This window comes from Calidris pugnax, unplaced genomic scaffold, assembly GCF_001431845.1.
Source record: "Calidris pugnax isolate Ruff unplaced genomic scaffold, ASM143184v1 scaffold24, whole genome shotgun sequence".
In the NCBI taxonomy this organism is placed as follows: domain Eukaryota; kingdom Metazoa; phylum Chordata; class Aves; order Charadriiformes; family Scolopacidae; genus Calidris; species Calidris pugnax.
This window is the reverse complement of record NW_015090922.1, coordinates 27,621,595-27,635,779: the sequence shown is the minus strand read 5'-3', so window position 1 is coordinate 27,635,779 and position 14,185 is coordinate 27,621,595.

The following is a 14,185-nucleotide window of genomic DNA, read 5'->3' as shown; positions in this document are numbered from 1 at the left end:
TATGTATGTAAGTTTTCAAAGATGAGAAAGTGATAGATTTAGATGCTTTGGAGGAGAGGAAGGAAAGGAGATGTCACTGCAGAATTGTGATTCTGAGGAACAGAGTTGGTTGCATGGGACCGTGCATTTTAGGATGTCTTGTAGGTGTTATGATAAAACTTTAGAGTCAAATGCAGGTTGGTTGGGATTAAAAACTTTATGCTTGTGCTAGCAGGCTTGGATGTTTCTTCAGGCTTTTGCTACCTTGGGCATCATTCTTGAAAGCTGTGAAGAGCTGGAGGCTGCATTTTTCTTAACAGATTTAATGTTCTTGTTTGATTGCTTGACACTAGTGGCAGCTACAGAAAAATAAGATACTAAACGTACCTATCTGGAGTTTAGGCCTGCGAAGTTAGTTCTGCTGAGCAATCTGTGTCTTGGAGATTGATCTTGGCGTAGAACTGATCTTTACAGAAAGTGCTGAAGTGCTTTACAGACCTGAAACAGGAGAGCGGCTGGCGAAAATGCTCCTGCTTTCCTCTGGAGGTGAAGAGCTGGTTGTCTGTCTCCAGGTTGAGTTTTCTGGTTCAACTCACTCCTAATCGCTTTTTGAACAGTTCTTCACTGCAGTCTTGTCCTTCAAACATTTAGCTCTGATGCAAGTCTGCCTGGTGGGTCTCATGCTCACATGTCATAGCGTTAAGTTCAGCTTCACAGCATCCTTCCTTACCTGAGGCAAGCAGTTTGTTTAGGTGAGGCAAGCCAAACTTCATCAGCTGCCACCTCCAAAGGTTGATGTTCAGACTTTATCCTTGGGTAGGTAAACAGTCATTAGCTTACCGAGTCTGAAGAAACTACTTCAGCAGGGCTAGATGGAGGCGTCAGGATATGGTGCAAATACTTCCCTTTTATTTTCCCTCCTCCAGTCTTGTTTGTTCGGTTCTTTTTGTTCTACAAATTTTTGCAGAAGGAGACTTGCATAAGTGCTGGTTTCCTCTTACGGAATAGAGAGCAAGGAGGAGTAGCATATGCTTCCCGCAGAGTGCAAGCTTAAACAACAAGGTGAGAGAGCAAGTTGTCATGTTCTTTGCAGAGGAAAATGAAGGTGGCTAAGAAATGCAGCATAGATCTGAGATGGTGGGAAGACTTGTCTGAAACCTTCTGGCAGCTAGCGTGGTATTCCATGTCTTGTCCTAAAGTCCTCGTGTTCAGTCGGTACGGGACAGCGTGTCTCGGTTTCATTACCTCACCACGTGGGGTGAGGTGTGTGTTGGTCCTGAAAGATGCCGTGTCCTGTTTTTCTGTGTAGGCACGGTGTTGTGGTGTGTGATACTTCCCCCCTCCACCTTTCTTCTTCGGAAAAAGGAGCTGGTGGGATAGTTCAGCAATGCCAAAGGAAGAGCTTCCTGCTAGCTTCTTGTGGTTTTCTTGGGTGCTGAGTGTATGTGTCCTTAGAATTTAGACACATAAGGAGAGATTTTTGAGGTAAGAGTTCTCACTCAGGGTAAAATCTAACCTGGCATTCAGGCTGCAGCAAAGGCTACTAACATTTTTATTTTTTTTCCCTCTGAACATGAGTTGTAGCAAAAACTTTTATTTGATGATACTGAGGCTCAACAGGAACAGCCTGTCAGGTTAACACTTACTTGAAAATTTAGGCAAAAATGCCTGCTGCTTGAAAATGTTAAATTGGGTAGTGGTTTTAATTTACTGCAAGATAAAAACCTAGTTTTAATTTGGTCTAACTGGGATAGGTGACAATATCAAATTGCCAGAGAGGGAGACTGCTTTGAGTTAAATGACTGGCTTTACTTTGCTTTGCAGTGCAACATACTGGTTTTGTAGCTGATGTAAACATGCAGGCTACAAGGTAACTTTTTTCCAATGTTGCTCCGAATTTTTAATTAGCTCTGGAAGTAATTTTTTTAGAAATTTAAAATATTAGGAGCATAATTATAAATCAAGTCTATGCTCAAGTAGCACATAAAAATATTCAGATTTGCAGGCTACAGTGTTTTGCTGCCTTCAAGCAGCATGCTGTATTGTGCTAGATGGAAAAGAAAATTATAGTTAAAGATATGTAGCTGGGAAGTGGAAAACCAGCCAGAGTTCCATTTGCAACTTTTAATCCAGGCTGTTTTAACAAAACCAGAGAACCTATGATACTGTCTGAGAAATACTTTTCCAGTAACACTGTCTTTTACACGTCTATCTCTTGAATAATGAGGAATACAGAGTTTAAGAATTTATCTGTAATGCTTTGGATAGGAGTAAACTGCTTATTGGAAGTTAAGCAGGGCCTTGTAAGATGACAAAATCTTGAATACTGTGCTTGTGTTCTGCTGTATCGCATCGTATTGTTCCTTGTTCTTTTGCCCAGTTTATCCCATGGGGAGTCTGTCACCTTAGAAAATGAATTGTACTTCCATATTTCATAACTGTTCAAGGCAGAAAGAAGCTCGATCTTGTTTAGCAAAGAAAGATACATACCGTTATACCGCCAGTAAAATCACAGTTGTAATACTGTTTGTTTGTTTGAATTCTTCCCCTCAGGTTGGCCTTCGGCAGCTAGATATGTCATTACTGTGTCAGCTGTACTCCCTCTATGAATCCATTCAAGAATATAAAGGTGCCTGCCAAGCTGACTCTAACGCAGACTGCACATACGCTCTGGAAAATGGGTTTTTTGATGAAGAGGAGGAATACTTCTAGAAGCAGGAAGATTCACCTCCAGGCTGACCGAGGTTCTTTTGTCCTCCTCTCCCTGTAACACACCTCGGCAAGAACGACTGGAATCTGTATGGATCCCCCTTCCTGAGAAGGAACACCCAGCTACCCCCAGTTATGTTAAATTCACTTATTTTAACAGGCTGTCAGTACAAGTTACTCATGCAAATACCACTTGAGGAAAGTGCTGTACTCTAACTTTTGAAGAGTCCTCAGACATGCTTGACAAGAGTTTTCAGTTTAATTTGCAAGGTGGGTGTTTTCAACTTACAAATGGTAGCTTATAACTGGAATTTTAATCGTAGAAGACAGCAGCGACTTCCTGAGTTGTAATAACTTTGTAAGGGGGGAGGGAAGCCTCCGCTGTGGTGTAAATAGCTATAGGAGATTTTTTTTTTTTTTTTTGGTCTATAGTAGTGAATGAAGCCAAAAAGCTAGTTAGGGTATAGCTGCCTCGCATAAAGGAGTTCAGCTGAGTGGACATCACCTAGGATATGCCACTTAGGCTGGAAGTCAGAGAACAGTTCTTGGCCAGTTTTAATTAGCTATATAGAAGTAAGCAACAAGACTAGTCATTAACTTAATTTAGGCACAGCTTTTAGAAAAACATTTCAATGATGTTCACTGACTGAAGTTCATTGCAGGTTACCATGAATTATTGGCATGCATTGAATTATTTAGTGTAAAAATGGTAAGGATTTTTTTTTTTTTTTTTTGGTCAACGGTATTGATAAATGCAGTTTGAACAGGCATCTGGATGCACGCACATCCTCAGCTCTACTAAGCTAGTTCTGCTCTTATCAGCTGCATCCAGTTTTGTACTGGGTCAATTGTTTACACAGTTTAAATTTGTTTTTCTCCTTAAGCTAATTTTGACTTTTCCTTATTCCTGGCTTACAAGCTGTACGTGTGATAGTGAATGTTATCAGCAGGTTTTTTTCCTGTTGATCTAATTCACTTTCTTGGTACTGCCACTTGGCATTAACTTTTATACTATTGTCTGGATTTCTCGCATCAACATAGCTCTTTGACCTGCTAAACTCTGTTCTGAAATGGTTTGCTAAGCTTTTACTGTATCGCATAGTAAAAGCACAGATTCAAACATGGTCTGTCTGCCACTATGTGGCTTGGAATAACATGAACTCTTGTGCAAGTGTTCTTGATCATATGAAGAATAAGGAAACCTCTCATATGACAAAATGGGACAAATTGCAATATTTTGTACTGGGTGAACTTTGTTTCTGTAAGGTAGCCTACAGCTCTTTTTAAAAATGCAAAATAAGTATTTTGAGCACATACTTTGCATATGTTAAAACTTTTTATACTAACTTGTTCTTTGAAGTATAACTTATTTTTGTTTTCAGACCTTACTAAAGCACTCAGTTAAGTTTTTATTATTTCATAGTGTGTACATTTAATGCTTCATCAGCTTGGAAATGAGAGTTGCCAACTACCTGAGTCTTCACCCTTCTCTATTTTAAGTAAAATCAATCTCCCAACGCAATTTTCGTTCCTTAACTTTAATTCTAAAGATTGTTGTAAAGCACAGTGCCTGAATCTTGACACAAGCTAATAATTAAGGGCTTAAATCTCAAAGGGTTTTTGCATGGTTCATGTCTGGCATGCGTACAGTTCACAGAAAGAATTGGAGGTCACATTCTGGGGTAGCTCCTCTCTTAGTTTTTAGCAAAGGCTAGGATGTTGCAGTGGTAAAAGCCAGGAGACTCCCAGGGTGGAGTTTTTGTGTATTCCCTCTAAAACTGGTTTATTTTAGTGGAATTTAAAGGTAACAAGAGTAAAGACTGTGCTGTAATTGTGTATGTGTATAAGTTATTAATCTAGTTTGTGGCAATGGTTGGATTATTTTTAATGTTAATTCTGGTCTAATTATTTCACTCACCCAAAACTAAAATGAATGATAAAGCAAAGACAGATAATCCACATGGCTACACCTATACTTAAAAATGTTGTGTACGTATGTGTGTATATATGTATGTGTATATATACACACATATGTACGTGCAATTTTATGCTTTGACTTAAGAATGTATTGGCTTTGAATATCATTTGCTGTGCTTTTGGCATTTAGATGAGGCTTTTTCTAGTCTGTTGAAGTACTGCTATTTTCTTGCTCTTGCCCAAAAAATAAAAAGCATGATGTTTAGCATATCTTCTTAATGTTGTGTGTATTTTAATTTACCATTTCAGTAAATCCAAACCCTCCCAAACCCCTTTCCCAACCTCCTACTGAAAAACCTAGGACTAGTCATTGCCACTGGATTGAAGCAAGCAGTTTTTAAATTACAGTGGAAAAGGTTCTACCTGCCTATATTTGGAATGGGGATTTCCTTTTTCTCTGTCTTAATTGTATTTTACTTGGTTTTGAATTCAACAGGGAAAATCCTATCTCTCTGAGAATTAAATATTCTGTTTTACAAATCCTTACATGGTGCCACTGGTGAGAATGGACTTGAGGAAAATCCACAGTACTTTCTCTTACATCAATGAAACTTAAAGCAAAATGATTTGTTTCTAATTTTGATGCAGCATGCTTATGAGTTGGGGAATGTGGAATGTTTGGTTGGTATTTGCTGCACCAAGAGAAGCATAAAAGTCTCAAGGCATCACTCCACAACATCATCTTCACTGGAAAAAGGATGGATTATCAGGACTTGCTAAGTTTCAGCATCTCGTGCCTTTTAATAACGCTTTCCTGTGTGGGAGAGAAGCTATAGTCTACATTTGTAAGGCAAATTCAAACACTGTGAAGGCTGGCTAGCTAGACAAAGGTTTTAAAAACAGTAAATTTGTTATTAAGTCAATAAGCAGTTGTTCCAGAGGCAGATCCCTGTGCCTGCCATTTCAGTTGTGAGCAGCATCTCTTCACCACGTTATAACAGCATGAAATAGGGAAATTGCTTTGAAAGAGAGGTGCTTGGTAGGAAAGTACAGCTTAAATACTGAGTAATTGTTAACGTGCAGCTTTGAGTCAGAGTTCGGTGGTATGCAGGACAGAACAAGCTGTGTTACTGCAGAAGCTGGCTACCCTTGGCCCAAAACACATACCACCAACAATCCCTTCCCCGTTTTCACTCCATAACCCCCATGTGAATTACACATAACCTTTTAAGGATACCTTTTAAGAGTATAATGAAAGAATCTCTTGAAAACTTCCCGACCCAGTGAATGCTGCACAATTCCTTCAGTCTCACACAGCGCAGCCAGCTTAGCCAATATGAAGCTGGAGCAGGAAAAGGCAGGTTTTCAAGGAAACAAGGACAGTTGGGCTCCTGCTGCCCAGGGATGGAGTACGGTGGTTCAAAAGGCAATCTCCTCTGGGGAACTCTTTTCTGGCCTTTCTCCAAAGGGTCTACAAATGTGGTAAAGTGGTTAGAAATAAGGAATTATTAGGTCTGTGCTAACTATATTTGAAGGGGTTTTTTTAACAACAAGCCATGTTCACTTTATTGCTATGACAACTGTAGTCATACAGTCATAATTGCATCTCGTCTAGTCCCTTTGAAATGTTCTTAGTCTACAAAAAAAGAAGAATCTGGAAGAAGTGCTTCACTCTGGAGAAAGCAGATGTCCTAAACAAAACAGGTGGCTGATGTCCTGGCAGCTGTAATAGAGGGGGGTTTAGGTCCAGCTTCAGCTCCCAGTGAATTTACTATCAGCCCAATGGACTTCAGTAGGGATGGACTTCCAAGCAGGATCTTTTCCTGAAGCCAGGACTGCTGCTCAGTCTCATTTATTTCCAACACTGAAAGAGCTGCACGCTATCTCCACAACCTCCTCTAACCTACAAGAGGTACTCAAATACACACTGCAAATGTTTTCAAAGGCACTACTTTGTAATGCAGCGAAACTTGCAGCAGACAATCATTTGAATAACTTGGAAAAAAGATCCATATTGATTCACAGAAAGAGTTTTCCAACAAAGATTGGGCAAAATTACATGGGTAGCAAGGAGATGCTTCCGAAGTTGAGATTTTAATACAAAAATTTCATGTCATCATGTGAAATTGAAAGACTGGGAGGATTATGAAAAAAAATTATTGTATTTGTAAATAATTCAGTTCCTGATCATAGGTAACCAAATTTTGCATGAATTTCTGCAATAAGTTGATTTTTAAAAAAATATGATTACATTTTCTTGGAAATAATTTGGTTTGCAAAATTTTAAATACAATGAAGAGAATAACAAAACCACCAGCATGTTTATAAAACAAGTTGATCAAGTTAGTGTCTATTTGCTAACCTAAGGTTTTGACTCTCATTTAATCTAGTTCCTAAGGAACCAACAGTTTTTGCTATCACTATCCATGCATTTTCTGTCAGTCTGTTTGCTATAAACCGCAGGACAGAAGTTGGAAAGTTGCTCTGTTTTTATAAACCTTGTAAAAAAAAATAATAAAAATTAACAGCTGGAGGAGGAAAGAGACTTACTGCTGTTTCCACGGACAGGATCCCAGGTAAAACTCAGCTTTTCATTTCTGTTTGGCCACGCAGCAGCCGGAAAGCAGAAGGTGGGTGCTCACCTGCTGCCGGCAGCCGGGGCAGATGCTGTCGCTTCCCCTGTCCTGGGTGCTGACAGGTGGTGTGGGAAGGAGGGGAGAGCCTTCATCACATCTTTTAGCGAGTGAAGATGAAAATTGAGGAGGCAGAGGGGCTCAGGGAGGCCCCCAGGCATTGCCTTCGGGTCTGAGTGTGATGCTGGAAGGGGTGAGCGTTGTGGTGAGGTGTGGCACAGAGCTTTTGGAGAATGGAGGTTTGCACAGTGCAGGAGGTGCTGAGGTGCTGGGACACAAGTTGTTTAAGATCCCGTGTTTCATTAGGTTGCTGCTCACAGCTTGGGGGATTTTTCATGTGCTTTTTCAGCCTGTTTTAAAGTCTGGGTATATTCTACTTGTTATGTATTTTTAATGTTACAGTCATTTATTGCAGGTACACAGTTTTGCTTAACTAGAAAGAACGCATTTGTCTTGCTGCCTTGCTAAAGCCATTCATTTTGTTGGAGGAATTAGGTTGTTATAAGGACAAAGGGAACTAATTCCCACACTGTGGTTCAGCTGACTGCCGGGGAGGAATGTGAAATGGGAGGATTAATCGGGTATGTGCCAAAGGGAACCCTATCAACAGGTCTTTTCTTCTCCAGCGTGCAGCTTTGTGTCCTTCAGCCACTGCGAAAGAACGTACTTGTGTTTTTATGATACCTGCCTGTAAAAGATATATTATCAGAGTTGTTTGAAGTTCATAATTGTTTTCATATACTACATGCATTTTCTCAGAAAACAACTCCTTAGGATTTCCATCCAGTTATCTTTGTTGGTTTACTTGAAACTATAAAATTTAACACTAGAAAACGCTGCATGACCTAAGTTGTTAATTTTCTTAGCAAACTAGTTAAAAGTAATACAAACTGTCTTATTTGCAAAGCTATCTTATATCGACTTCAACATTTTCTAGGAATTTCAAACCCCCCTAACCTAAGAGCTGAAGCTTCCTAACTGGCTGTTCTATAATCCTGATGACCCTAACTATGCAATTAGCTTTACAAACGTCCAGGGTTTGCTGCAAGGACTAGTTTCTGCCCTGGCTTAAAGAACTTGGGGGATCTGTGCGTAGTGGTCTGAGCACGGTGACAAACTCCCCCGAGTGAAGGTCACCCCACAGAACTCAGATGTGCTCCGGGGCAGATGTGATTGACTGACCTGTGGGTGAGGCTCCATGTGTCCTGGACTGGTCCCTGCAGCCTGTGGGGCAATGACACCTTGTAGGGCAGCAGTAGGATTAGCAAGGAGTTCTCGCTCCAGGTGACCAGCAGTGAGTTTGGCCATTTGTTTTTAAGTAACAGAGGAGGGGATGAATATTCACCGCAGAAGACTGTTTCCCTTACTTTTCTGGCTCCCTTTCTACTCAGGAAAATTCATTAGATGGATGTGGAAACAACCAGCCCTGACTAATGAAGCCCACATCTGATTTCAGAGGAATGTGCTTTTAGCAGTAGAATTTACATTTTTCAGATAAGGTTGGTATGCAATTTAAAGAGACAAACCCATTTGCTACTAAAATATGCAGGCTTGTGTCTATTTCAACCTTTCACTGAACTTCTTCCACGATTTTAATAGCATTCATGCTAAGCCATTATTAAGATAATGTCTTTAAGAGAATGTAATCTTTGAGAATTCCTCAATTTAAAATGAGAGGAGAAATCCCATGGAAATTGCAGATTATTACAATTTTAAAAAAATGTGACCGAAGCAGAGTGTTTAGAATTGTTAGTGCATAGAGAGGTCAATCCTGTGTCAAACCACTGCCTTAAATTCATGTTAGCAGAAGTAGTTCAATCCTCCTCGCAGTGCTCACTACTCTCTTTCAGAAATCACAAGCGTTTCTTCGGTGGGTCAGAAAGGTCCCTGTGATTATCTGAGTAGACACATGAGTAAGAGGTTGAGAGCCGATAGGCTCAGGATACCAGGGACTGTCACAGAGAATAAAGTTGCCTGTCTGAGCCCTACCAGCTCTTGCTTAAACTCTTCTGACTCATCAAACAGCAGAATGATTTAAATCATTTACAAAAAGGCAACATAATAAGGTTGTTACTTCAGTTATAAAAGCACCTGGATGACAGGGACAGTACATTTAGTTATTTTTTCTCTCAACCCTTTACAGTGTCTTCGGCTTAACTGAATCTGGAATTTAACAAAAACCTATAGCACTAATTATTTGTACTGAAAGCCCTCACAGCCTACAACTTCGTTAGGGTTGCTTAAGATACTGGAAAGTTCAAGCAGGGCATGCAGAGGTGAATTAACAAGGAGTGACGCAAAGTTTTGGACAGGTAAAGTACAAGCTTAAACAGGACCACATTTCTAACTTCTTCAATTGCTACTGAATAGTACCATAGGCTGTTCATATCATGGAATAAAATAATTTTTTTATATGCTACATTATACAAAAGGTAAGCTACTGAAATAGCTGTTTGGTTTAGGATGCAAAAAAACCCAAACATCAAATCAGACTGAAAAATTAATTTCTCATAACACTATAGTATCCTGTTACCATTTGGTTTTTATCCTGTATGAATGCTGCATGTCTATATTCTCTCTGAGATTCTCAATATTCCTTTTTCTTCTGTTTGCTATTGTGCAAATCATACAGAGTTTTGGCTTGTATCTTTGAATTATCTGTGCTCTTTCTGACTGATAGTCATATTGCTCAGATTGGAGAAGCATTTCCTTAAATACCTTGCATCATACAATATAACCCATACAGAAAAATGGAATATAGAGCACCTATTCACTGTATAATTTAAGTAAATTATAATATCTTTGTGTGCATTTTTGGAAGAGGAAAAATATTTATGAACAAAGCTCTAGTGTATTTTGGGGACCATCATTGTGCTTGCATAAAGGATTAAAATTTAATGATAAATGAGAGAGGTAGAAATTTGCAGTAATCTCTGTGGGGAAGAATGAATTCTGTTTTATGCATTTCTTTTATCCTGTCTCATGTCCTTTTCCATAGGATTTACTTGAGGTCTGAGTTTTCATATGTAAATAGATTTGTCTTGTCTCCAGGGCTTTATGTGGTTACACAATAGGACCACTGCACCACTTATCACTGGCCAGTCATTCAAAAAGTCCTTTCTATTTCTCTTGCAAATGTAGGACTGTTCTAGGCTTTCAGTGTCACTTCTTCTCATAGAGAATAAAACCTTTTTCTATGCTTTCGAATGCAGGTGTGTACAGACAGAATACGTCAATCAGTATTAGAGAAGCCAAGCCTATCTCATTATTACCGTGGACATTAATTTGTAAGAGTCTCTGTTTAAAAGTGTGCTGATGATGGAAATTTATAGTATGATTTCTTTCGCAAATTAGAAGGGAGTTTGTACAGATGTGTTTATTCTCCAGGAACAGAGATCTCAATTCACCATCCTCATTCTCTCATTCTCTGAATTAAATGCTTTTGCTTGTAGGCAGTGATTGAATTTTTGTTTCAACTTAACTGTGTGTAACCCAGTGTGTATGCCCTTACAAGAAGCTTGTAGTAGACCTGAAGAGGTACAGGCTGCCTTATTTATTTAAAAGTCCTAAATGCTTTACCATCCTACAGTGAAGGAATCTGTCTGATGGATTTTCATGTTGCAGGCTTAGGAAGGCTGGTGCAGGGGGTAGCAGGGAATTGGAAGTGTGCAACCTGGAGAATAGAAGTAGAGGACACAAACTTATGAAAAGATAAACCCACCATCTTCACAATGGATTCCTCAAGTAAAATCTTGTATTTTCACAAGATCGTATTGCTCGAATAAATGCTTATAGTTGAAAAACAACTGGGTATCAAACTGCTGCTGCAGGCAGTAAGAGCTGACAGGACTCCTAATTCAGGAAAGGCTGCTTAACTGTGGTCCCTCAGAGCCAGGATCTCTGCCTGCCAGAGAGAACATCTGTCAAGAGCGCCCACCCAGCCTCACAGCTGGAGGAAGGGCCAGGTGACCTCCGAGTTCACTTCTAGCCCCGTCCGATTCTGTGAGAACTGTTCCCACTGGGGGTGGCGGAGGCAGCTGCTGCTCGGGACAAAGAGCTGAGCCTTGGGGAGCAGCTGCTGCCAGGAGCTGAGAGGAGCCAGCGCTTTTTGGTACAATGGCACGGAGTTACAGCCAGCACCGTCCACCCTGCCACTATGGCCAGGAAGGATCCGCACGTGAGGGCTTCCTGCTTTGCTGTCCTCTGTCAGGACCTGTTGTAGAGGATTAAAAACACCTCTCTCAGCTTCCTATCAAAGCTCTCCTGCAGCTCAATTAGATTATCGTCACCATGCTGGCATTTTTTTTAAAGTGAAAGGAGATGAGTAACAACAGGGCAATGGAGACAGGATCTGTACATGTTTCTGGTGCTGTTTTATCAAGGACATGACTTTTTTTTTAAAACACCCAAACCTGATACAATCTGTCCTGTTGCACAATAGCCAAACTATTGTGAGGACAAGGTGCCTTTCTCCCAGGTGGCAGTTTCTTTCAGTGTAGAACCTTTATACGGTCAGAAGAAGCTGCACAATTTCATACACAGATAAAGCAGAAAATGCCCAGGCTATAACAGGATTGACCTTCCCCTCTCTCTCCGTCTATACACACATACACATCATTTAGCTAAATTGCACAGTTCAGTTGAGTGGGGGAGTTCTTAGGGAAATATCCACTTAAAGTGAAGGAAGTGTAAGATAAAAATTTGAAAAGATGCAAGTTTTAATACAAATTAAGTCTTGTCATGTGGTTATGTACAGAAAGGCATCCTTACCATTGTGTTCATCCACAGCAAAGTCAATTTGCTTTTCCAAAGGAAAGGTTTTGAATAGTATGTCCAACCTTGCTGAAAAAAGTTCTTCACTAAGCAGCACTGTCTTATGTACATTTTGCTCTCTCCCAGGACAGAATGAGTAAGAGATGGATTGTGTTTTCCTTGCTGTGCAACCCACCTGCTGTTTCCACACTACTAAGTAAGAGAAATGTCCTCATAGGGAAACAGATATTCCTATTGTTGAAAAAAAATGATAAAGAGTATGCTCACAGTGACACAGTCGCTTTTGCTCCCTATCCTGCAAAGTCCAAGTCATTTTTCCTGGTGCTGGTATATGGCACTTCATAACGCAGTGGATGCTCTTGCTGGAGAATGTTTTCTTCCTAGTTATTATTTTACTTCTGTTGACTTTTGATTTCTGGTGATCAAAAGAACGCTGTAGTCCTACTGAGAGAAAGAGATGCTATCTCTGCTGTAGCCGACATGTGATACACCAGTGGCTTTGAAGGTTAGAACCAAAGCTTTATACTGGAAGTGCAGTCAGAGACTAAAGAAGGGATCAAAGTTTCGGCGATGCCTGTGTGACAGCACAGATGGGCTCCAGCACTTATGGCCGGGAATCACTATAAACCCAACACCCACAGACGCTTACAGAGTGAATTGCCAGTTCTCAGAAGAGCGTGCAAGGTGAGTAAAAGTCTTTCTGTCTTGTTGAGATTGTTTTCTCGATTGAATTTGTGCAATGGTACTGGATTAATTTACTGCAAAGATACCAATGGTTTGTAATATTTCTTAAAAAAATAATTTTTATCCAAGACCTACCCATGCTCTCTGCCTCAAAGCCTCAAACCATCAAATAGAATACCTTAATTTACTTTTCAGATAGCTGAAAGTAAGATCAGTTAGTGTGCTTGCTCCCTCTCCTCACAGTTTTTTAACTAATTCCAGATTTATTTAGGCTCACAGCAGCAACTTAAAATTCAAAATGAGGGATTCCTGATTTACTTTTAAAAGTCCTCAGATACCTACGTTATAGACCTGTATGGTAGCAAAGGTCAGAATTAAAGCTTCCCTTAACAGCAAAGACTTCCTTAAACATGTCACCTTTAATATTAACATTCTCTGGCTCCTGGCATGTCTGTTTCAGTGTCTGACATTCATTGTGTTGACTGACTCCCAGCAACCTGCAGCTGAGAGGACTTAATGCTTTTCATCTTTTTAAGAAGACATGAACAAATTAATCCTCCTTCAATTCCTGTGATGGTGGAGGTACAATCATTATATGGAGCCACGTATATGATTTGCTCAAGGTCACAGCAGCAGTTGATCTTATAGCCAGGATTATGATTCAGGTCTCCACTCCTCAGAGAGCTATGGCAGGCACCTCTGTGCAGCTTACAGACAACAGTTCTTTTGCTTAAAAATGTACTCAGAATTACAGTTAGAGATTATAAGAAATTATGGGGGTCATCTGGGTTTATTTCTGCAGCAGCACATGTACAAACTATATGAGTTCACACTCCTATGCTACTATGTAAAGGAATTTAAACCACATTTGTACCCAGGGAAAAAAACCCAACCCAAACAGTATCTGTTCTCCTAATGAATATCAATTAAAACATCATTGGCAGTATTTCCAGCTGCTTTCCAGACCTGCTATTTATTTATACAGGGCTCAAAAGAGCTTTACAAATTTAGGACACCAGATCATGTTTAGGAAAAAGATTTTACAAAGCTCCTCATGTTCAGATCTTCTTTCTAGACACCTCAGTAATATAGTAAGCACTATTGGAAAGACTAAGAAGGTCAGAACAGCATTATAAGAGGCAGGAGAGTAAACAGGAATCTCGTTATACACACCTTCCTGCAAATTCTAACCTCAGCAACCTGGGTTTCAAATGAATTCAGCAACAAAATTCCTATTGATTTTTAGCAACGGAGAAATGAATACAGTCACTATGTCTTTTGCCACATGGATTTTCTCTGAGCTCAGCGAGGCTGCTCAGAATAATCCCATCTTATAAACAGCAGGACTGTTTATGTCCTAAACAAAGAGATGCTGTGCTAAAATAATTTGCATTTTATAGCTTTCGTGGTGCATATATTAAATTGACTTTGATTTCAAGTCACCAAAACAAGTATTTTGTGACCTGTTTTTCATCACTAACTTCACTCTA